Source organism: Crinia signifera, chromosome 8, assembly GCF_055691185.1.
Source record: "Crinia signifera chromosome 8, ASM5569118v1, whole genome shotgun sequence".
Classification (NCBI taxonomy): Eukaryota; Metazoa; Chordata; class Amphibia; order Anura; family Myobatrachidae; genus Crinia; species Crinia signifera.
The window spans coordinates 72,857,497-72,881,027 of record NC_139224.1 but is presented as its reverse complement, the minus strand read 5'-3'; the positions used below and the strand labels follow the sequence as shown (position 1 = coordinate 72,881,027).

Here is a 23,531-nt window from a genome sequence, read left to right as displayed (position 1 = left end):
AGAACATTGCCTGAGAGAATAATAGCCAGAGTGCCGGAGTTCTGCTCGTTTTGATGGCGTGGAAAGTGGACTGCCACCGTTTTGGACATTCACTCCGCCTTAGAGAATTCTTTGGGAATAAAAAGCAGGCTGAAGTACCCCCTATGGAAGCCCCAAGTAATGATGTTCCACTACAGGTTAAAAAATTACTACCCCGCTCTACATTTGATCCCCCCACTAGGAACCCCTCCATTAAGTCTTTCGTTAGGATGATGGAAGTTGCTGGGACAGCACAGATGTCTGAGCAAAAGGTTTATAATAACTTATCCCGTCCTGAAAAGGATGCTTTAAAGAGTCTACAGTCCCGCAAGGACATAATTATACGGAAGGCGGATAAGGGAGGTTCAGTTGTGGTACAAGGGGTCAACAATTATGTACAGGAATGCTCCAGACAACTGGGTGATGTAGAGGTTTATGAGAGACTGACAAAGGACCCGGTGACAGACTATAAAAAAGAGTTAGACTGTTTATTGGAGGAGGCCAAAAATGATGGTATTATATCACAAGATTTGTGTAAAGCCTTGAGCATTGAGTACCCATTGACACCTATGTTCTATACCTTGCCCAAGGTGCACAAAAGCCTGGTGAGTCCCCCTGGCAGGCCTATATTATCGGCCAGGGGGTCACTCTTCGAGGCTGTGTCCACCTTTCTAGATGCCCATTTAAATCCATGCATACAGAGCACTAGAACCTATTTGAAGGACACCAACATGCTAATCGAGAAACTGAATGACTTAGGTGAGCTGCCAGCGGACACTTTAATGTGTTGCGCTGACGTGGTTAGCCTTTATACAAGCATACCACACAATGAAGGCATCAAAGCAGTTGGTGATCTAATAGAGTCTAGTGTTTCCTACAAAGGTCCTCCTACCAATTTCTTCCTCCAATTGTTAACCATGACCTTGAACAGAAATTATTTTTATTTCAATGGCGTAATGTTTCGTCAGAGGCTTGGCTGTGCGATGGGGTCAAATGTGACCCCATCGTATGCCAACGCCTATATGAATATGATTGATAATATGCTGTTCTTTGATGCACCATATGCAGATAAGGTGCTGCTTTTTGTAAGGTTTATTGATGACCTGTTGATATTCTGATATCTTTGAGGTGCATAATGCAACTAATAGCCCTATCAAATTTACATTTGTAATGAGTAAGAGCATCATTAACTTTTTGGATGTTAAAATACAGGTGGTGGATCAGAAAATTTCAACATCGATCTTCATTAAGGAGACAGATCGGAACACCATCTTGAGGCATGAGAGTAATCATCCAATATCCTTGAGACGTGGTCTTCCTTACTCTCAGATGTTGAGGGTAAGGAGGATCACCAGTGATCCCATACAAACAGCAAGGGACCTGGACGTTATGCAGGATAAGTTTTTAGATTGAGGCTATAAGAAGAAAGATCTAGTGAGGGCCAAGGACACGGGAAATAGTGACCAGCCAATGGCTAGACATTGTGCCCAACATGGACACAGTGTGGCTAGCATTAGGTCAAAAATAATCGACCATGTCCCGGTAACAATTAGAGGAGGCAACAGAAGTAAGCGCCTCCTACAGGTGGAGACAAGGTGGATTTTTCGCCTGGACACATTGGCCCCAAAAGGGCTTAATGAGCAGTTAGGGTTGCATCATTTCTTGTAGGACCATTCCAGTTAGTGATTTATACCTATTAGGTACATGTGAAGTTTTATAAGGAAAGTGTGTGGTGACCAACAGGGGATTAGACAGAAGCGGGTTATATGTAAATATTATAATAGTATTTGTATAAGCAAAACGATGAGCAAATATTATGGTATTGTAGGATTTATAACCGCAGCATTGTTACTTGTATTTTAAAATTTATCTGTTTGTATGTTTTAAGATCATTTTCTTCTTTTTTACAGATTGTTTCACTGTTTCCATGGCAACCACCTGCCCGGATGTGAGGTCAGTCGCATCAGAAGCCCGACGGCGTGTGTGAGCGCAGGATGATGACACAGACTGGGTCCGTGGAACGGCGCCCGGTGTGACGTCATCAGCGCTTTCAAGCAGCCGAACGGAGGAGAGATGATGGCTGACTAACAATACGGCGCAGGTGAGTATGCCTCTTTCTTAATTATGGGGGATTTCTTACTCGGGGTAAGAAGTGGGCGCCAAAAGATGGGGTGCATGTGGTTCCAGCTGCTCACACCAAGGAATGTCAATTCTTAGAAATATATGTAGAAGAAAAAAAGAGAGGTTGTGGAGCGCTTGGAGGTGGTTATGGGTGGGTTGAAATTGTGAATTATAATACACAAATAACTAAAAGGTCAATAGGGTATCACAATTCATGTACATTTATTAAGACACTAATTAAAAAATGAATAAGTGAGAATGATACACTTAATCACATGTATTTAAAAACAACACACAATTAGGTATTAAATTGATAAAAGAAATAGGACTGAGCCATATACTTATAGCGTTCTCCCTTTTGCCCAGTAGCTGGATCGATCTGTCCTCCTTAATGTAGGAAGTTAATAGTATGGGTGTCCATAAACCATGCTGGGATAATTTGTTGCCACTATGTTTTCAGGAATTGCTGTCTCTGTAGATGGAATGACAGGTATCCATAGGCTGATGGTAAATTTTCCCAATATTGAGATGGTGGTGGTGTCCCCGAAAGTTCTTTCTTCCAGTATCAAGATCAGATAAAATCATAAATAGGAGGTTGGTATCAGGCAATTGATGGTGTAGGGAGTGTCCCGCAATATGGCTCTAAAGTCCAGGGTATTTAGTAAGTATCCTGATGCGTTTCGTTACCTTCACTGGTAACTTTTTCCTTTGAAAAAGTTACCAGTGAAGGTAACGAAACGCGTCAGGATACTTACTAAATACCCTGGACTTTAGAGCCATATTGCGGGACACTCCCTACACCATCAATTGCCTGATACCAACCTCCTATTTATGATTTTTAGTTATTTTTGTATTATAATTCACAATTTCAACCCACCCATAACCACCTCCATGCGCTCCACAACCTCTCTTTTTTTCTTTCTTAATTATGTATGTTGGGGGTGGGACCTCACCAGGGTATATCACTGTGTATGTAGTGTGAGCACATTTGTTCCCTGAGGACGGGCAAAGCAGCCCGAAACATGTCGGAATAAATCCGCCTTTTTGCAATTGAAGAAAACCCTGAGTGACGCCTTATTGCCTATCTGAATGTCTATACAGACCTGAAAAGGTCTTTGGAGGGCACCGGGGTAAGAACATTGCCTGAGAGCATAATAGCCAGAGTGCCAGAGTTCTGCTTCTTATATATATATATATATATATATATATATATATATATATATATATATATATATATACATATACATATACATATACATATACATATACATATACATACATATATATATATATATATATATATATATATATATATATATATATATATATATATATATATATATATATATATATAGCAGCAATTTGGTTGGCACTCCTGTATGATCTGTGCAACCCGCCGGGGTGCCTTCCTCAATAATACGGTAGATATACAGGTACCTTGAGGCCTTTTTAGGGGTCACCAAGAAAGGAGGCGGCACTCAAATGGCTTCGCTTGTTTAAAGCATTTTTATGGTGCAAATCCAAAACATCGATTAAACATTGACACAAAACATTGTCAACGTTTCAAGACTGGTTAGTCTTTTTCTCAGGACGCTTAGAGAAGGTTATGTGTTCTTTCAGTTCACCTCCAGGTCGCCCCATCATCACTGCCAATAACTCTCTTTATCAACCAGTCTCCAAACTATTAGACATCATACTTCAGCCGCATGTCCAGCATCAAGCAACCTTTATTAAGGACACAACAGCCTTTCTGGCATGTTTACAACTAATTGTGTCTATTCCACCTCAGACGGTACTTGTCACCATGGATGTCAATAGTCTGTACACCTCTATTCCACAGACAGCAGGTGTAGCAGCAGTAGCGGCTTTTATGCGCAATAATAACATTCAAGAGATGGATAATCCTCTGTTCTTGAAGCTTCTAACCTTAACATTAGAAAGAAACTACTTTCTGTACAATGGCGAATATTTCCAGCAGGTCGGAGGATGTGCTATGGGAAGCCCGGTTGCCCCTAGCTTCGCGAACATTTATATATTCGCAGAAGAGAATGAGAAATTTTTATTGAATGAACACATCAACCGACATATTCTCATGTATGGATGCTTCATAGATGACTTGTTGTGTCTATGGACAGGTCCAACTTCGATCTTGGAAGACCACATTGCCTCCATAAACTGCAGTGATAGTCCTATTAAATATACCATCAATATTCAAACTGAGTCAATCAGTTTTCTGGACGTAAAGGTCATCCTGAGGAACGGTCAGATCCACAGAGAGGTCTTCACAAAAGTGACAGACAGGAATACCCTCTTATTGGCATCTAGCCACCACCCAAAACCTTTAAAGAAGGGGTTGCCTAAATCACAGGTCATGCGTGTTGCACGCATCTCGAGTACCCCCGAAGCTGCAGTGGCCAGTACCAATCAAGTGGTCCAAAAATTTGCCAAAAGAGGTTATGACTTTCACTCATTACGAGCACTTCAAGTGAAGTACTGGCCGTTCCCCGACAGGAGTTGCTAACATCCAAAACCCGCAATACCCAGGGCGTATTACCCTGGAAACAGCAGTTTACGATGTCCAGCCCTGTGGTCCAACGGGCCACCAGAGCTTTATGGCCTATCATTAAATCGGACAAATCACTACCAGGATTGCATGCCATTCCTCCAATGGCCTGTTATACTCAGGGCAGAAACATCAAGGACCAGATTGTCCATACTGATATCATGAGATGAGATGAGAGATAAGATTCACTTTATTATCATTACCCCATGATAGGGCAACAAAATTAAGTTTTTACATCTTCTGTATCAGTGTTTGGTGGCGACAAACTTAATCACAGTACATAAAAACAATAATACAATCAGCACACACACTACCTAGAATTTAAAGCTATAACTGCTGTAGGAAAAAAACTATTCCTCAGTCTGCTTGTCCTATTTTTAAAACACCTGAAACACCTACCAGAAGGAAAAAGTGCGAATAGACCCTGCGCTGGGTGAGTCAGATCCTTTATAATATTATTTGCACGGCGCTTACAGTGTTTCCGCTGAATAGCTTCCACCGCTGGAAGTGAGGTCCCTACAATCCACTGGGCCATTTTAACAACCCTCTGAAGCATCTTTCGGTCTGCGACTGTGCAATTTCCATACCATACGGTAACACAGTTGGTTAGAATACTCTCTATGGCACATCGGTAAAAGTTAACCAGAATACTTGATGACAACTGATGTCTTTTTATCACCCTTAAGAAGAAAAGGCGTTTGTGAGCCTTCTTCACTAAACTCTTTGTATTCGTTGACCAAGAGAGGTCCTCCGAAATTAATGTGCCTAGAAATTTAAAACACGGAACCCTTTCAACCTCCATCCCATCTATCTGGATAGGGACAACCTGTTTACTTTTCTTCCTTCTAAAATCAACAATAATCTCTTTTGTTTTGCTGATATTAAGTAACAAGTTGTTATCACAGCACCAAGCAGCAAGAGATTGTATCTCTTCTCTGTAAGCTGTTTCATCATTCTCGCTGATGAGACCTACCAGTGTCGTATCATCAGCGAACTTGATGATAGTGTTTGTTGGATGAACCGGCTTACAATCAGAGGTAAAAACAGAATATAAAAATGGACTTAACACACAGCCCTGCGGTACCCCTGTATTTAGTGTAATAGTGGCCGAACTATTGGTTCCTGATCTGACCACTTGCGGTCTGTCAGACAGAAAATCCATAATCCAGTTACACATAAAACCATTAATTCCTAGTTCAGATAGTTTGATAACCAACTTCGCCGGAATCACCGTATTGAACACGAGACTAAAGTCCACAAACAATAGTCTAGCATATGTGTTGTTTTTATCCAAATGAGACAGCACTGAATGCAATAACAAGGATATAGCATCCTCCGTGCTCCTGTTCTTACGATATGCAAACTGGTAAGGATCCAACAGAGGGGAAAGACTATCCTTTAAATGTACCAGCACCAGCCGCTCAAAGCATTTCATGATAATCGGCGTAAGTGCTACAGGACGATAGTCATTTAAACCTTTTGGGCTAGCAATCTTGGGTAACGGAATAATGGCCGTGCTCTTAAAACATGCCGGAACCGTTGCCCTGGATAAAAACAGGTTAAATAAATCTCTAAAAACCCCTGCCAATTGCACCGCACATGCCCCAAGAACACGCCCCGGAATACCATCCGGTCCAGCCGACTTGCCAGCATCAATCCGACCCAGTGCAGCACAGACCTCCTCTGTTGATACTTTCAAGTTTTTGGGTATCAATATTGCTAACGATCTTTCATGGGATACCCATATTAACATCATTATTAAGAAGGCCAACCAGCGCATGTATTTCCTGAGGAAACTGCGACTGGCTGGTCTGAGTGAGAAGACCCTGATTAATTTTTATTCTTGTGTAATTGAGAGCATCCTCACTTATGGGTTATTGGCCTGGTTCGGTCCCTGCTCGGCTGCGGATCGAAAGTCCCTTCAGAGGGTTGTGTCAACTGCGGGTAAGGCAGTGGGTGTTGTTCTGCCGAACCTGCACGACATCTTTCTGAGTCGACTTTCTTTGAAGACAAAATGTATTCTGAGTGATTTTACCCACCCATATAATGACTTTTTCTCCTTACTACCATCTCATAGGCGTTATCGATCAGTTTTATGTAAGACAAAGAGATTTAGAGAGAGTTTTTTTCCAATAGCTGTTCTGATTTTAAATAACTGTAAATCTTAGGGTTGAATAATGTAGGCATGTACGATTTGGCTGTCTGTTATCACTGTCTTTTTTACGCTTTTGCTGTATATATGTGCTGTATGCTCTTTTATTTTCATTTAATGTTCACTGCATGTGGCCATTTTATGACAAATAAAGATTCTGATTCTGATACAAGAGGCTGACCACTTAACGGCAATTTGGTCACCCTCTCACAGTTATCTCTATCAAAACGCGCATAGAAATAATTCAGCTCGTCCAGAAAAGAGACATCTGAGGTCACTAAATATCATAGGATTTGAAGCTTTCAATGATCGACCCCATAATTTCCTCCAGAAACTCCCAGGGTGCTACCGTTGTCTCAGCTGCACGACATGCAAAAATATGATTGTGAGCCGTACTTTTGTAAATCCCATCAGTGGCACAAGCATCCCTATTAAGCATGTCTTAACCTGCCTTACCACCCATGTCATTTACCTGTTATCCTGTCCCTGCCAACTCCAATATGTCGGCAAAACCATCCATACCATTCAGGAACGGATGGCTTTACATAGGTCGGCCATCAATAATGCAATCCGCTCCAAGAAGGCAGATCAACCAGTGGCCAGGCATTGTCTGGAAGCTGGTCACACTGTCAGCGATATCAAATTCATATTGATTGATCATGTTTCCCCCCTTCGCAGGGGTGGTGATCGGGACGGTATCTTATTAAAAATGGAGACCCGATGGATCCATCGTCTGCAAACTTTCAAGACTCTAGGTTTAAATGATAGATGTAATTGGAATGTATTGTATTGATCCGCATGTATTTGCCTTCATCATTTTATTGTGTGCATCACTTATACCATATGTGTCCTTCTATTTCCAGTGTTGATCCGTCTGGCGGCCGGTGATAGCGTCTGGTTAGGTTGTCTCCTAGCAACCGGCGCCACGGGGATGGACTGTCAGTGACGGGATGCGCTCACTTCCAGGGGTGGTCCCTTGTCATGCCCGGCTGCTAGATGAGTCGGCGTGGATGTGTAAGTATAAATTGTTTTTCCCTGCTATCAGGCGGGTTATATGTACTGTCATACCTCTTGTCTTGAGAAATATGCTCACGAGTGTTGAAACGTCGACTCATTAGAGGTTGACACTTATATGACTATTCTCTAAATACAACTATTATCTTTAAAAAAGACCCATGGAGTGACTGGTGTCCGGCACTCGTAGATAATAAGCTCAGCTTGCTCTGGTGCCCACCTTCCTTTAGGAAAATATATATAGTTGTTGCTGTCTGGCACTCAGAGACTTTCATCCAATAAGACACTATACAAGTGTAAGTTTGTAGTCAACGTGTCGGGCTGTTATGCCCTTTATCAAGACAAATCACAGTGCAATACACACGTAACATACATAAATAGCATTGTGAGGGAACCCATGTGATCAGAGAAGCTGCAAACCCCACCCAGTTGCCAATTAGTGACGTCATTACAATCAGTGCAAACACACACAGCTGTGGTCAGCAGGGGGAGGGACTGGCCATAGTGTACAATCACCAAGTATACAAATACATACAGTGAAGTTAAAAATAGACAGTACTGGAATCATCATGTACAAATTGAATCAGCAAAGGGACACAGGCAGGAATACATTCTGTCATTTACAGGAACTGGCACTGTGAATCACTCACACTTTATCTGTATAAAGAGGATGCAGGCTATGTGTGATGCAGGCTGTGTAGAGATGCTTCAGCTTGATTTTACATACACTCTGGAGGGCCCAATTAACTCTGATTGGAACCAATTAACATTGTAAAAGTGAGTAATAAAGTCAAAGATGATATTCCTGCTGATAGCATGACTGTACAGGAAAACAGTATACTAGGTTAAGTCTAAGGCAATTGTAATAAAATACTGTGGATAGGTACAGCCTGCAACAGTGTAACAGGGGAGATATTTGACTAATACATGGTGCAAAATCAGCATGGAAATTACTATTGCAAAACAACAGATTGCAAGTAACATCACATAGGTATAAATAGTCACGGTACATAAGTATCACAAAACTACTTGTGAGAGAATCAAGATAGCCTACTAATTTCTAGGCTATCTTGGTAGAAATTAGAGGCTCAACTGCTACAATATAAAACAGACCTTGAAAAGTTTAAGAAAAAGACCTTTCCTCCCGAAGCCACGCACTTGGTCTAGTACGCTGACCATCAGCAGCTGTTGGGACTTCTTCTTCCCAAACATTTATCAATCCATCCATACTATCCCAAAAGGAGGATAAATACTCTGGATGTCACTGATGACATATATTCTTCCCCAATAGAGAAGGACCGATCTTCGTTCAAAGCTATACTAGTAGCTGCGCTCCTCTGGTAGAAGATCCAATCAAGTACCAAAACCCCTGTTTGGCTTGATTGTGCACTCTTCCTCATGTTCAGCCAAGGAGCAGTGGGCGTTTCGTGCAGCACTTATTTAGTCTGCAAGGTAGTATCTGATTAGATCAGTTTAATATCTAACAAGACCCCTATCTGGCGTGAGGTCACGTGGTTTCTGAACGCTGGGAGCATTACCAGTTGCCTCCTCATCCATCACCTAATGGGTGGAGGGGGGTGGGGTAATTGGTGGCAGGGGTGGGGTAATTGGTGGCCTCCACCTCTCTAGGACCCCAGGTTAGGAGATCCCTATATAGTCTACTCTTATAGACCGCTATCTAGGTAGTAGGGTCAATTTGTCTGCGACATCTGTCACCCAATTCACCGCTAAGGTTAATTTGTTTGAGCTGGCTGGCTAGGTGTGTTTTCCCTTACCTCCCTCACCACTTCACCAAATCACGTGTGTTCCTCCCGAAGCCACTCACTCGGTCTAGGAATGGATAAGACCATGGATGTCCCTGAGGACATGTTTTCATCCATTATGGTTGGGGTGGAGAGCGAATCACCCATCTCCCCACCATTCATCCATCATAGATTTAAAAATTTATGACGCTACAAAGAGCCAACAAATGACGCAGAAAGGTGCAAGAAAGATTTGCTGGGGCCCTGCCACCCAGCCATCCATCCATCCGGGACATCCCATCCAAAAAGAAGTACGATAGGAATGGATGAGACCATGGATGTCCAAGAGGACATATTTTCATCCATAAAGGATGATGTGGAGAGAAAAAATCACCCATCTCCCCTCCATTCATCCATCAAAGATTTAAAAATGTATGACGCTACAAAGAGCCAACAAATGATGCAGAAAGAGGTGCAAGAAAAAGATTTGCTGGGGCCCTGCCACCCAGCCATCCATCAATCCGGGACATCCCATCCAAAAAGAAGTACGATAGGAATGGATGAGACCATGGATGTCCATGAGGACATATTTTCATCCATAATGGATGATGTGGAGAGAAAAAAATCACCCATCTCTCCTCCATTCATCCATCAAAGATTTAAAAATTTAGGACGCTACAAAGAGCCAACAAATGACGCAGAAAGAGGTGCAAGATGACATTCAACCTTATGTTGTATACAGGACATGCACAGTTTAACAAACCAATCATTTCAGCGACAGGGACTTCAGCGGCAGGGACTGTCAACTGTGGCTGAAATGATTGGTTTGTTTGGGCCCCCACGAAAAATAAATGGCAATGGGCATTGCACAAACTGGCTTTACCATCCTCAGCATCAGATTCCTCAGCCTCATCCTCTTCTTCACACACAATTAATTCGTTGTCACTGGAATCAACCAATACAGGAGGACTGTGTGTATTAGGAGGACGTAAGTGCTGGTGAAGGAGGTCAAGTTCATGGAATTTGAAATTCATTTTTATGAACATCATCTTCTCCACGTTTTGTGGAAGTAACCTCCTACGCCGATCGCTTACAAGGTTCCCAGCTGCGCTGAAGACTCTCTCAGAATATACACTGGAGGGTGGACAACTTAAGTAAAGCAAAGCCAGTTTGTGCAAAGGACGCCACATTGCCTTTTTTTCTTGCCAATAATGGAATGGACAATCTGACATACCTATATCGATGCTATCGGCAAAGTAGTCATCCACCATTCTTTCAATTGTGATAGCATCATAGTCAGTAGCAGTCGACATGTCCATTATGCTAGGAAGCTCCTTCAGTCCGGACCAGATGTCAAATATATTTCCGGACTGAATAGCAGTGGGTCTCTTAGGAAAATTTAGCTTTTTCCTCGCAACCCCAGTGGTAGAAATTGAAGGAGAATTTGTGTGCCTGCCACTTTCCGCTTCAGCTGACAAATTTTGGAGCAAGAGGTCTTTGCACCTCTGCAGATTTGTTCCCATTGGTAACAAAGACACAATGTAAGACTTAAACCTAGGATCCAGTATTGTCGCCAAAATATAATGATCTAATTGTAAGAGATCGACGACCCTTGGATCCTTGCTAAGTGAACTAATAGCGTGATCCACTAGTCCTACATATTTAGCAGATTCACTCTGCTTCAACTCCTCCTTCAATTTCGCCAACTGCTTTTGCAAAAGGCCTATCAAGGGAATGACCTGGGTCAAGCTGGCAGTGTCAGAACTAACTTTGCGTGTAGCAGCCTCAAAGGGCTGCAGGATCTTGCACACCACGGAAATTATTCTCCACTGAGCTTGACTCAGTTGCATTCCCGTTCCTCTCCCTATGTCATAGGTCGAGGTGTAGGTTTGGATGGCCTTTTGCTGCTCCTCCATCCGTTGAAGCATATAGAGGGTGGAATTCCACCTCGTGACCACCTCTTGCTTCAGCTGATGGCAGGGCAAATTTAGCTTTTCTTGCAAGTCTTGCAATCTCCTGCACGCACTTGCAGAATGGCGAAAATGTCCACAAATTCCGAACAACTGACAACATCTCTTGAACACCCCTGTCCTTTTTCAAGAAATGGTGCACCACCAAATTTACTGTGTGAGCAAAACATGGGACATGTTGGAATTCGCCCACATGTAATGCACTCACAATATTGGTGGCATTGTCGGATACCACAAATCCCGAGGAGAGTCCAAGTGGGGTAAGCCATAGCGCAATGACTTCCCGTAGTTTTTCTAGGAGGTTTTCCGCTGTGTGCCTTTTACTGAAACCGGTGATTCACAGTGTAGCCTGCCTCTGAATAGCAATGGGAGATGATGTTGCTGCTGCTGCTGTTGGTGCTGCTGCTGAAGGCAATGCATCCACCCAGTGAGCAGTCACAGACATGTAGTCTTTTGTTTGCCCTGTTCCGCTTGTCCACATATCCGTGGTTAAGTGGACAGTGGGTACAGAGGCATTTTTAAAGACAGTAACAACGCTTTTTTTAATGTCCGTGTACAGTCTGGGTATTGCCTTCCTGGAGAAGTGGAACCTAGATGGAATTTGGTAACGGGGACACAGGATCTCTAGCAACTGGGTAAAACCCACAGAATTAATTGCGGATACTGGACGCACGTCTATTACCAACATAGTTGTTATGGCGTCAGTAATACGCTGTGCAACGGGGTGACTGCTGGCATACTTCATCCCCCTTTCAAAGGATTGACTTACAGTCAGTTGCTTGGCTAAGTGATCAGGACTAGCATTCCTGGTCCCCTTCCTGGAACCAGCAGCAGCAGCAGAAGCAACAGGTGTAGCTGTTAAGGATGCTTCTGAGGAATCCAGGATAGGAGAGGATTCAGTCAGGATCATGACATTGGGTGCAGGACTACTTCCCAATCCCATAATCTCTGAGGATGGGGATGATGCAGTTGTTTGAGGAGATTGCAGGACCTTGGATTTAACAGAGAAAAGGGAGCAGGACGGTGACGCTGGGCGGGCTGCTACATGGTTGTTCACAGTTTCTTTTGACAAAAACTTCTGATGGATGCGCTGCAAATGACGTAACAGTGAGGAGGTCCCAAGGTGCTGCACGTCCTTACCTCTACTTACAATAGCTTTGCAAACGCTACACACGGCTTGACCGTTGTTGTCCGGATTTGGGTAGAAATAATTCCATACATACGAGGTGGATTTTTTGGTCTTTTGCCCTGGCATGACAATGGGCTTTTCCACACCCCGGACAACAACTGTCTCCGTTGGCGCCTTAAAACAAACAACATCATCCTCAACATCGTCATCATCCGCATCCCTCTGTGTGCCACCTTCACCAACAGAATCCACATCCTCATCCAATTCCTCAGAAGCATCCTCAATAACCAGGTCAAAATCTTGACTGGGGATGCTCTTGCACACACTTGCAGAGGGCATGCAAATGGTGGAATGAACCTCCTCTTCACAAACAGTATTTGAAAGGTCCGGCTCACATATGGCATCCGCGGACACACTTAGACTCTCCTCTGGGATTTGTGACATTTGTGAACTCGCCTTTGTCTTAAAAACTTTCATTCTTTTTTTTGTTGTAGCCGAAGGGCTACCATCATTCTTCTGAGACGCTGTGCCATCAGTCAGAAACAAAGGCCAAGGCCGTAGCCTTTCCTTCCCACTGCGTGTGGTGAACGGCATATTGCCAATTTTATCTTTCTCCGCACGTGACTTAAATTTTTTTTTATGGACCATTGTAAAATGAGATTTCTGCTTTGCTTTTACATGGCCTCTAGGCCTTTGACCATCAGCCTTGCCATCATGAATCTGACTGGTGGTAGCAGCTTCAGAAGTTCTATCAGGTTGCTGATCTCCCACTATTTCCTCCTCCATCATCCTCCAAAAATTTGTTTTTTTTTTAAATACTTTTATTTATTTTTCTGATTTTTTAAACTGGACACAGCCTGTGACACTGGACACTGCCCCTGGTCACTGGACACTGCCCCTGGACACAGCCCGTTACACTGGATATATGTCGTCACACTGGACACAGGATATATGTCGTCACAGTGGACACTGGATATATGTCGTCACACTGGACACAGGATATATGTCGTCACAGTGGACACTGGATATATGTCGTCACACTGGACACAGGATATATGTCGTCACAGTGGACACTGGATATATGTCGTCACAGTGGACACAGGATATATATGTCGTCACAGTGGACACAGGATATATGTCGTCACACTGGATATATGTCACGCTGGACACAGGATATATGCCGGCACACATTACATGTCACACTGAACACAGGATATATGTTGTGACACTGGACACAGGATATATTGTCGTCACACTGGCCACTGGATATATGTCGTCACACTGGACACAGGATATATGTCGTCACACTGGACACTGGATATATGTCGTCACACTGGACACTGGATATATGTCGTCACACTGGACACTGGATATATGTCGTCACACTGGACAATGGATATATGTCACGCTGGACACAGGATATATGCCGGCACACATTACATGTCACACTGGACACAGGATATATGTTGTGACTTGTGACACTGGACACAGGATATATTGTCGTCACACTGGCCACTGGATATATGTCGTCACACTGGACACAGGATATATGTCGCCACACTGGACACAGGATATATGTCGTCACACTGGACACAGGATATATGTCGTCACACTGGACACAGGATATATGTCATCACACTGGATATATGTCGTCACACTGGACAATGGATATATGTCACACTGGACACAGGATATATGCCGGCACACATTACATGTCACACTGGACACAGGATATATGTTGTGACTTGTGACACTGGACACAGGATATATTGTCGTCACACTGGCCACTGGATATATGTCGTCACACTGGACACAGGATATATGTCGTCACACTGGACACAGGATATATGTCGTCACACTGGACACAGGATATATGTCGTCACACTGGACACAGGATATATTTCGTCACACTGGACACTGGATATATGTCGTCACACTGGACAATGGATATATGTCACGCTGGACACAGGATATATGCCGGCACACATTACATGTCACACTGGACACAGGATATATGTTGTGACTTGTGACACTGGACACAGGATATATTGTCGTCACACTGGACACTGGATAGATGTCGTCACACTGGACACAGGATATATGTCGTCACACTGGACACAGGATAGGTCGTCAGTCGTCACACAGGACAGGACACAGGATATATGTCGTGAGTGACTCGTGACACTGGACAATGGATAAGATATAGGCCGTCACACTGGACACAGCCCCTTGTATTCCTGCAGCCCCTGTACACAGTGTACTACTCAGCAGCACTGCAGCCCCTGCGTGTGAGCACTGCAGCACTGAGTTAGTTAGTTAAATCACAAAAAACACAGGGTTCAGGGCTAAATAAATCACAACACAGGGCTAAGGGCTAAATAAATCACAACAGGGCACGGGCCACAGGACAGCCCCTGGACAGTGGACACTGCAGCCCCTGCGTGTGAGCACTGCAGCACCTAGTTAGTTAAATCACACTACAGGGCTCAGGCCTATAAACAGTCACTGACTCTCAAGTCTACAACACAGGGCAGTGAGGGCACAGGGCAGGTCACGGAGCACAGCACAGGGCAGTGAGGGCACAGGGCAGGTCACGGAGCACAGCATGGAGCACATGGCACGGAGCACAGCACAGGGCAGTGAGGGCACAGGGCAGGTCACGGAGCACAGCAGAGCACGGAGCACATGGCATGGAGCACAGCACAGGGCAGTGAGGGCACAGGTCAGGTCACGGAGCACAGCACAGAGCACATGGCACAGAGCACAGCACGGAGCACAAGGAGCTTCCCAACCACCCTCTTCCCTCTCCAAGATTGGAGTGAAGATGGCGGGGCACGCGTGCGTCTTTTATAAGATCCCGCTCCCGTGAGAATCCGACAGCGCGATGATGACGTTCGGCCTCGTTATTGGTCCGGAATTCAGGCGGGAACTCCCGAGCCGGCTCGGATCTGGCCCGGATCCCTGATATTCGGATCTGTCGGATCTCGGGGATCCGGACCCGCTCATCTCTAATATATATATATATATATATATATATATACACACAGTATATATATATATATATATATATATATATATATATATATATATACACAGTATATATATATATATATATATATATATATATATATATATATATATATATATATATATATATATATATATATATATATATATATACACACAGTATATATATATATATATATATATATATATATATATATATATATATATATATATATGCACACTTTGCTCCGGCACACACACATATATATATATTAGATAGATAAATATTAATTCTGACAGTGCCTTGTTTTTGGGTCGTGGGTGCTCCTCTGCGTGCTGCTGCTGCTGGGTACTGCTGCCTGCCGCTGCCGCCCATCGGATCCAGCCCAACAGCAATCATGCGCGCTGCTGGGATGGCTGGATCACGTGGGCAGAGCCAGAGCAGGAAGCCTCTCTGCTCTCTCTGTCTGGTCCGCGGGAGCAGCTGCGTGCGCCCGCGCATGTGCACCAGCCCTCCCGCGGCCATTTTGACTGTGGTCTGTGTGGAATAACTCGAGGCCGGCCGCGGCCATTTTTAAAAAGGGCAAAATACACGGAGATGCCGCGACCGGCCCTGTTAAGCAGGGAGGCGGCCCTTTACATCAAAAATATGCCGGCCCACCGGGAAACAGCCCGGTTTCCCGGTGGGCCAATCCGCCCCTGCGTGTAGGACTCTGCTTTTTAAACGGGTTGAAATACCGGTTATCTTTAACCGGTATTTAAACTCTGGCACTTTCCCACTGCAGCCTTAAACGGTAAATTGCGCTGAAAAATCGGCAATTTACCGTTTTAGACCTACAGTGGGAAAGGGGCATAAAATAATTCTTTCAACATACCACCAACAAACAGAATGAAATACATGAAGAATTCATCAGAAAACATGCTCCTTCATCATTTGATCCTCCGTCAACTAATGCGTCTATAAAAACGTTTGTTAAAATCATAGATGAATCAGTCCAGCGGTATGATGCAAATTCCCCCCAAAATTGGTCCAATATGAACAAAGGTGAATCCAAAGCCTTGAAAAACCTGGCACAAAACTCCAAAGCTGATAAGAGCGGGGCTATAGTACTACAGGACACAGATACATATATAAAAAATCTGGATATATTACCGGCCGATACGGCTACATATCGGAAATTGCCTGGTGACCCTACCAAGATGTTCAAAAAAGAACTGGACACAGTTTTGTTCCATGCACAACAGCAGGGACATATAAGCAGCAAAGTCTTTAAGACTTTAACCCAGGACCACCAATAAGTCCGTTAATATACACTATCACAAAAGTTCATAAGGATAGGCCGATTATATCTGCCCGGGGGTCGCTTTTCCAACCCATATCACAATTCCTGGACTGCCTGATACAACCCTTCATAGTGACACAAAAGACGTTCCTCAAAGATACCACCCAACTGTTATTGAAAATTATGGAACTACATGATCTACCTCAGGAAATCACTTTATGCACTTTAGATGTAAAGAACCGGTATTTACGCATGCACAAGCACTTTCTTCTATGAGGATGTTTTTACACAGAGTCTATTTTTCAGCACTTGATGTATCCTTATTTCTGGAACTGTTAGTATTAACCCTTACAAGAAACTATTTTATCCATAATGGGGCATATTTCCTTCAATTAACTGGCTGCTCAATGGGGTCAAACGTTTCTCCTTCATTGACAAACGTCTACATGTTTGAACAGGAACAAAATTTATTTTTTACCAATACAGCAATCAGTCAGAAAATCATCATGTATACATGCTACATAGACATGTATGGTCTGGTGGTAATGAAGCACTTATCGATGTGATTAAAAAAATCAACTCTTATGATCATCCAATAAAATTTACATATAATATGGACAACCACAGGGTCCATTATCTGGATGTCACCATCGAATGGGTTAACCATCAGCTGATTACTTCGGTCTACCACAAAGATACAGATTGTAATACCTTCCTGAAATACAGCAGTAACCATCCTCCATCTCTGAAACATAGCCTCCTGAAATCACAGATGTTGAGAGCACGGATAAATAGTGATAAGAGTAAACTTAAGAATGAACTAAACAACATGATCTCAAAATTCACAGCCAGAGGATACAACTACACTGAATTGACCAAACAAAAAATACAAGTGTTACAAATGACCCGTTCAGAAGTACTGCAGAGCAAAACCACCAGAGCTACATCCGACAAAATACGGTTTGTGTCGATATATGGCCCTGCAACCAGAGTTCTACCGAGAGCACTAAAAGCAGTTTGGCCCCTGGTTACAACAGATAAACAACTATCGGGCTTTAAAAACAAAAATATCATGCCAAGCTACAAGAGGGGCAGAAACCTAAGGGACTTACTGGTAAAGACTAATATCATACAAAATCCAGCTCCCCTACTATTTAACATCCAAACAAAAAAAACGGGATGTTATAAATGTCCGTCCTGCACCACATGTAACCATGTGGAGCCAGGCTCTACCTTTCTGCACCCCTCCACGGGACAATCCTTCAAAATCAGACATGTTGTTACTGTAGTTGCAAGACCCCGTACATTATATATAATAATTTGCTTATGTGGCAAATATTATGTGGAACAAACCATCGTGAACCTTAGGGTAAGAATGGCACTACATCGTTCGCCGATTACATCATGTCTACAGGGCAAGAACATCAACCAACCCATGGCCCGACATTTTAAAGCTCATGGACACACATTGTCGGATTTAAAATGCAAAATTATCGACCATGTCCCGCCACCCCCTCGGGGAGGTGACAGACAGAAGTTGCTGTCCCAAAGGGAATCACAGTGGATCTTCAAGTTGAATACACTTGCTCCGAGGAGACTTAACGAAATGATAGCCTGGAACGCGTTTAGCTGATACAACCACACAGCCCTTTCAATACTGACTCTCCTTTATGATTTAGCAGTACCTGGTTATAGCTTATACAGTATGTTTAGATTACTGTCTATAACATAATGTTTTTCAGTATGGATGAGTACACATAGTGCTTGGATAGAACTTATATTTAAGGTCCAAATTTATCCGTACATGCAGTGTAACCATTTTATCTATATTGCACGCCACTTAGCTTCTCCACATAATAGCTTCACGCATGTTTTGTATCTGTTTTTGCACTTACACATTTTCCAACTGATTGTTAGTGTTGGTCTTATTGTTTTATACAGACGCGCTCCAGGCAACATTCAGAAGACTGACCGGGCAACCACGGCAACGGCCGCACGTCACAGGTGGGCTGAGCCCTGGCACCCGGAAGCAGGACCCACTTACGCCGGAGCAGCGTGGAAGCCTAACACAGCACAGCTACTTAAAAGGTAAGAGAGCAGACAGCTCTGTTTTATTATCCATACTGGCACTATATGCACTTTGGGGTGCATCCTGATGAAAAGGCCGCAGAGCCTTGAAACGTCGATGATGCCTGTATAATGCCACCTATTTCACTTCATTAAATAAGTGACTTTTTTCCTAAATCCGTTTGAGTGCCGCTTTCAGTTTCTTCCTGGGTCCTAACAAGACGTCAGGAAACCGAGGAGTACATATCACTCATTGATGGCACCACGGTATTAAACATATATATATATATATATATATATATATATATATATATATATATATATATATATATATATATATATATATATATATATATATATATATATATATATATATATGATTTTTAAACTGCTCGGCGGCAGTAATTAAAATGAAGCAACAAACACAAGAGTGTTTGTTGCTTCATTTTGATTGCTGCAGCCGAGCAGTTTAAAAATCTTAGAGTGACTTCAGCTTTCTACCTCTGGTACATTTCCCAAGCGGGATTGAAGAGCACCTAAGTCGTTGTGTGACACTTCTGCTTGAGTGCCGGGACCCACACCATATATATCTCCCCAAGCAGCGGCACTCACTCGGACTTCAAAAAAGTAAGGAAAAGAAATACCACAACACCAGGTACTTCTTATGTCATAGCGACGTTTCGGATTTTACTCCTTTTTCAAGCAAAACATAGACCAAAGAACAATGTGGGTAACTCAACTAAGTAGCAAAGTGATCAGCATCGTCACTGCTCCGTTCACCGGCAAGGGCGTCCTCTCCGTGCACCCGCACTTCCGGGTTGAAGTGCACATGTCATTCCGTGCACACTACTGTCGGCGGCGTCATGGTTGCTAGGAGACCCCCAAATGCCATATGTGACATGCAATATATGATTCTGTGCAGCCCTGCATTTGTATGTTTCAGCTGTGTTCTCTATGTTTCACTTTATGCTCTATTTTTGTGTTCATGCACTCAAGTTTGTTTTTCGGTTTATGTTTCAGCAGATCCGCTTGTGTCCCGGCATTTAGGGGTCTCCTAGCAACCATGACGCCGCCTACAGTAGTGTGCACGGAATGACGCGTGCACTTCAACCCGGAAGTGCGGGTGCACGGAGAGGACGCCCTTGCCGGTGGACGGAACAGTGACGATGTTGATCACTTTGCTACTTAGGTGAGTTACCCACATTGTTCTTTGGTCTATGTTTTGCTTGAAAAAGGAGTAAAATCCGAAACGTCGCTATGACATAAGAAGTACCTGGTGTTCTTTTCCTTGCTGTTTTGAAGTCCGAGTGAGTGCCGCTGCTTGATATACGAGGATACGAGGATACGGTGTGCCAGTCCGTCAGACTGTATATATATATATATATATATATATATATATATATATATATATATATATATATATATATATATATATATATATATATATATATATATATATATATATATATATATATATATGCACATATATATATATATAGGCACATATATATATATATATATATATATATATATATATAGGCACAAAATGCAAATTGCTGAAATGCAGCAAATGCCATTTTTGCCACTAAATGAGAAAACAAATATGGTGGGATGTAATAGTGGGTGAGATTCTATAAAGTAAAAATGCAGTAAAAACCCCGTTATCTGGGTTGTTACCGCATTTTGGGATGCTCTAAGCATCACCCGCCGGGTTATCGCGACGGGGGCATCGTTTCTGGCGATGCCCCATAGAAGCCTATGGGCTTCTACCGCAACCCACTGCCGCTCCGCATCGACCCCCCCTCACCTGTGTCCAGGCAGCACAGTGCTGTGCTGCCTGGACCTGTGACATCCTCCTCCCTGCACTATGATCCTCATAGTGGAGGAGAGGATAGCCCTGCGCAGCAGCAGCACCAGGTAAGGGAGAGGGGGGTTAGCCGCCGGGAGCTGCCTCTCACCACAAAGGACGGCTCTTAACGCAAGAGCTGTCCTTTGCCATAATTATTGCATATGTTAGAGAATATGCGATAATTATGTAGGCGATGGGGGGGGGGCGATGCACGGCGGTAAGGGGGCGTGGATGTTAGAGCATCCCCCCCAGTGTCTGGGTTCAGCAGAGGTGCAGGATGCTGGTCAAGTTGAATGTGTGGCAATCATTTACAAGGCATAGTTTTGCCTTGTAAGTGATTACGGCTTTAAAAAAGACTGACTTTGACCAGAATCTTCCTCCTTCAGTGACTTCGGACCATAGTTGCCTACCCTCCTGCATTCTGCAGGAGACTCCCTGAAATAGCAGCAATCTCCCTCTCTCCATCATTAGTCTAGCTATCTCCTTCATTTTTCCTACCTCACATTACACTGTTACATTTTTGGGTACTTGTTTCATAGAACGGCCACACCGATTTTGATCGGGTCCAAAAAATTGCGTCGATCGCATCGCATGCGACCAAATCGCATGCAATGCGACCGACGCGATGGACACGATTTTTACATTGATTCAAATGTGAATAGGGTCCCTGGGACCCTATTTTACATTGGATTCAATGTAAAATTGTCCCCAGACCCCAATTTTAACCCCCCTGATGGCTCAAATGCCCCCATTGTGAACGGCACCCCACGATAGACGCCAACCCGAAGCGTGACGAGTTTAGCGAGCCCGCGAGGGGCGGCGGTACGCATCCTCCGACCTTTTCATACCCCTACTATCCACGTCGGTGTGGAGTTGAGAATATAAAGTGTGGCGAGCGCAGCCAGCCACCAAGCCCGAAGCGTGGTGAGCCCCGCGAGGGGACGCGCATAACTTCACAGGTATACGCGTCCCCTTGCGGGGCTCGCTGTGCTCGCCACGCTTCGGGCTCGGTGGCTCGCTGCGCTCGCCACACTTTATATTCTCAACTCCACGACGACGTGGATAGTAGGGGTATGAAAAGGTCGGAGGACGCGTACCGCCGCCCCTCTAGGTGCAACATTCACAGTCTCTTTTCACAATCTCTCCATATATGGAACTAGACATTCCCTTTGTGTGGAGCATGACACGCCCCCTCAATAAGTTGCTTTGCTAAATTCTACTACCAACCATAATCTCCCTGAAACAAGTTTTCAAAAGTAGGCAAGTATGCTTCGGCCCCCATTACATTCTGACAAAAGTCAGAATATGGAATCTATATTTAGGTGTATAAGTTATGGTGTGTACACATGGTGAGATTCCCTTGCTATTCGACTTAATATTTGAGTGCTATACAATCTTTGCTAACTCTGTACTTTTTACATACAATTCATACAATCTGCACTAGATTTGCACTATATAGTCATTGCTGCCCTGTCTATGTGGGTTTCAATTTGTGCTGTCATTGGAGCAAGCATCAGGATCGCAAGGAAAAAAACCTGTGCGATCTGCATGCAATCTGCATATGATCTGCATATGATCTGCATGCGATTTTGACTATATATTCAAAATCTAGTGTCATATCTCACAGTGTGTACACAGCATTAGTTTTTTCTTACAAATGAAATGTTTATAGAAAAAATAAAAACATAAATTGGTTTGACAAAAACAATGTAGTGAAAATGTTCTAGCTCTGAAATACATAATCTCAGAGCATGAAATAATCTCCACTTCTACAAGTGGAGCCGGCAACACCATGCCAAACTCTAAGCATAGCATAGAGTAGTGACAGAGGCACATTTCCCTGCCCTATTAAGATTGGTTTTGCAATACATATAAAGTACAGGGAACAGTATACACTAATGTACATAAAGTATATTGGAATGCATAATGAAAGATACAGCAGTACAAGAAAACATCTGAAAATATAGACTGGTACATATTTGAAACTTACATGCTTGTTAAAGATGTGATTTCTGTGACTTATAGATAACTTCAGCAAGATTCCAAGGATTCCAAGTACTGTTAGTTGTAAAATGTCCACATTTCAAATATCTTCATAAGAGGTCCAGATGACTCTCATACATTTTCTAATAACTTTCTCTGAATTCTTGCTAGTATTCCAGTCCAAATTGTATGCTTTAACAGCACATCTTGGTATATTATGTAAGTTAATTGAAACCAACAAAACAATAAAATCAAGTAAAATGTTCCGTTTGTCAGCTAAAAATTTCACGAGTAAATCATAAAAAGAATCTTTTAAAAAAACTTTCTTTAAATCTAAATACAGAGCTATAGGAGAAGAAGAGAGAGTCATCCGTTTCCAAAGGAAATGTTTGCAGGGAGGGTCAGTAATGTGCCTCATGTAAGACGTCTTTCAGAAGATTTCTGTGTATGGCAAAGAAGCTGCCAAAGATCCCAGCATGCAACCTGGACAACATTTGGTTTCAATTAAGGAAAGAAAATTTAGCTCACAGCAACACTGGCTTCTGTCAGACCCCCACCCCCCTTTCCTTGACCCCAACATGGTTTACAGTGAATAAAGTTATATCCAATAGAAATCCACTGCATACATTTTTCT

At 43.2% G+C, this 23,531-nt stretch overlaps 1 protein-coding gene and 1 long non-coding RNA gene across 3 annotated transcripts in view; one reads left to right on the top strand and one right to left on the bottom strand.

Moving 5' to 3' along the window:
• Positions 1–23,007, bottom strand: part of DDR2 (discoidin domain receptor tyrosine kinase 2) — a 589,808-nt gene extending 566,801 nt beyond the window's left edge. The window contains exon 1 of the mRNA XM_083156673.1: positions 22,905–23,007. The gene's annotated coding sequence lies outside the window, so the exon portion shown is untranslated. The remainder of the gene's footprint in view (positions 1–22,904) is intronic.
• Positions 1,554–23,473, top strand: LOC146026216 (uncharacterized). 2 transcript variants are annotated; one of them, XR_014454388.1, is made up of 4 exons: positions 1,554–2,163; positions 18,940–19,086; positions 20,089–20,254; positions 23,241–23,473. It is a non-coding gene; the product is annotated as an uncharacterized LOC146026216 (long non-coding RNA). The 2 variants fall into 2 exon arrangements; XR_014454389.1 differs by having other exon boundaries at positions 20,086–20,254.
• The last annotated feature ends 58 nt before the right edge of the window (positions 23,474–23,531 follow it).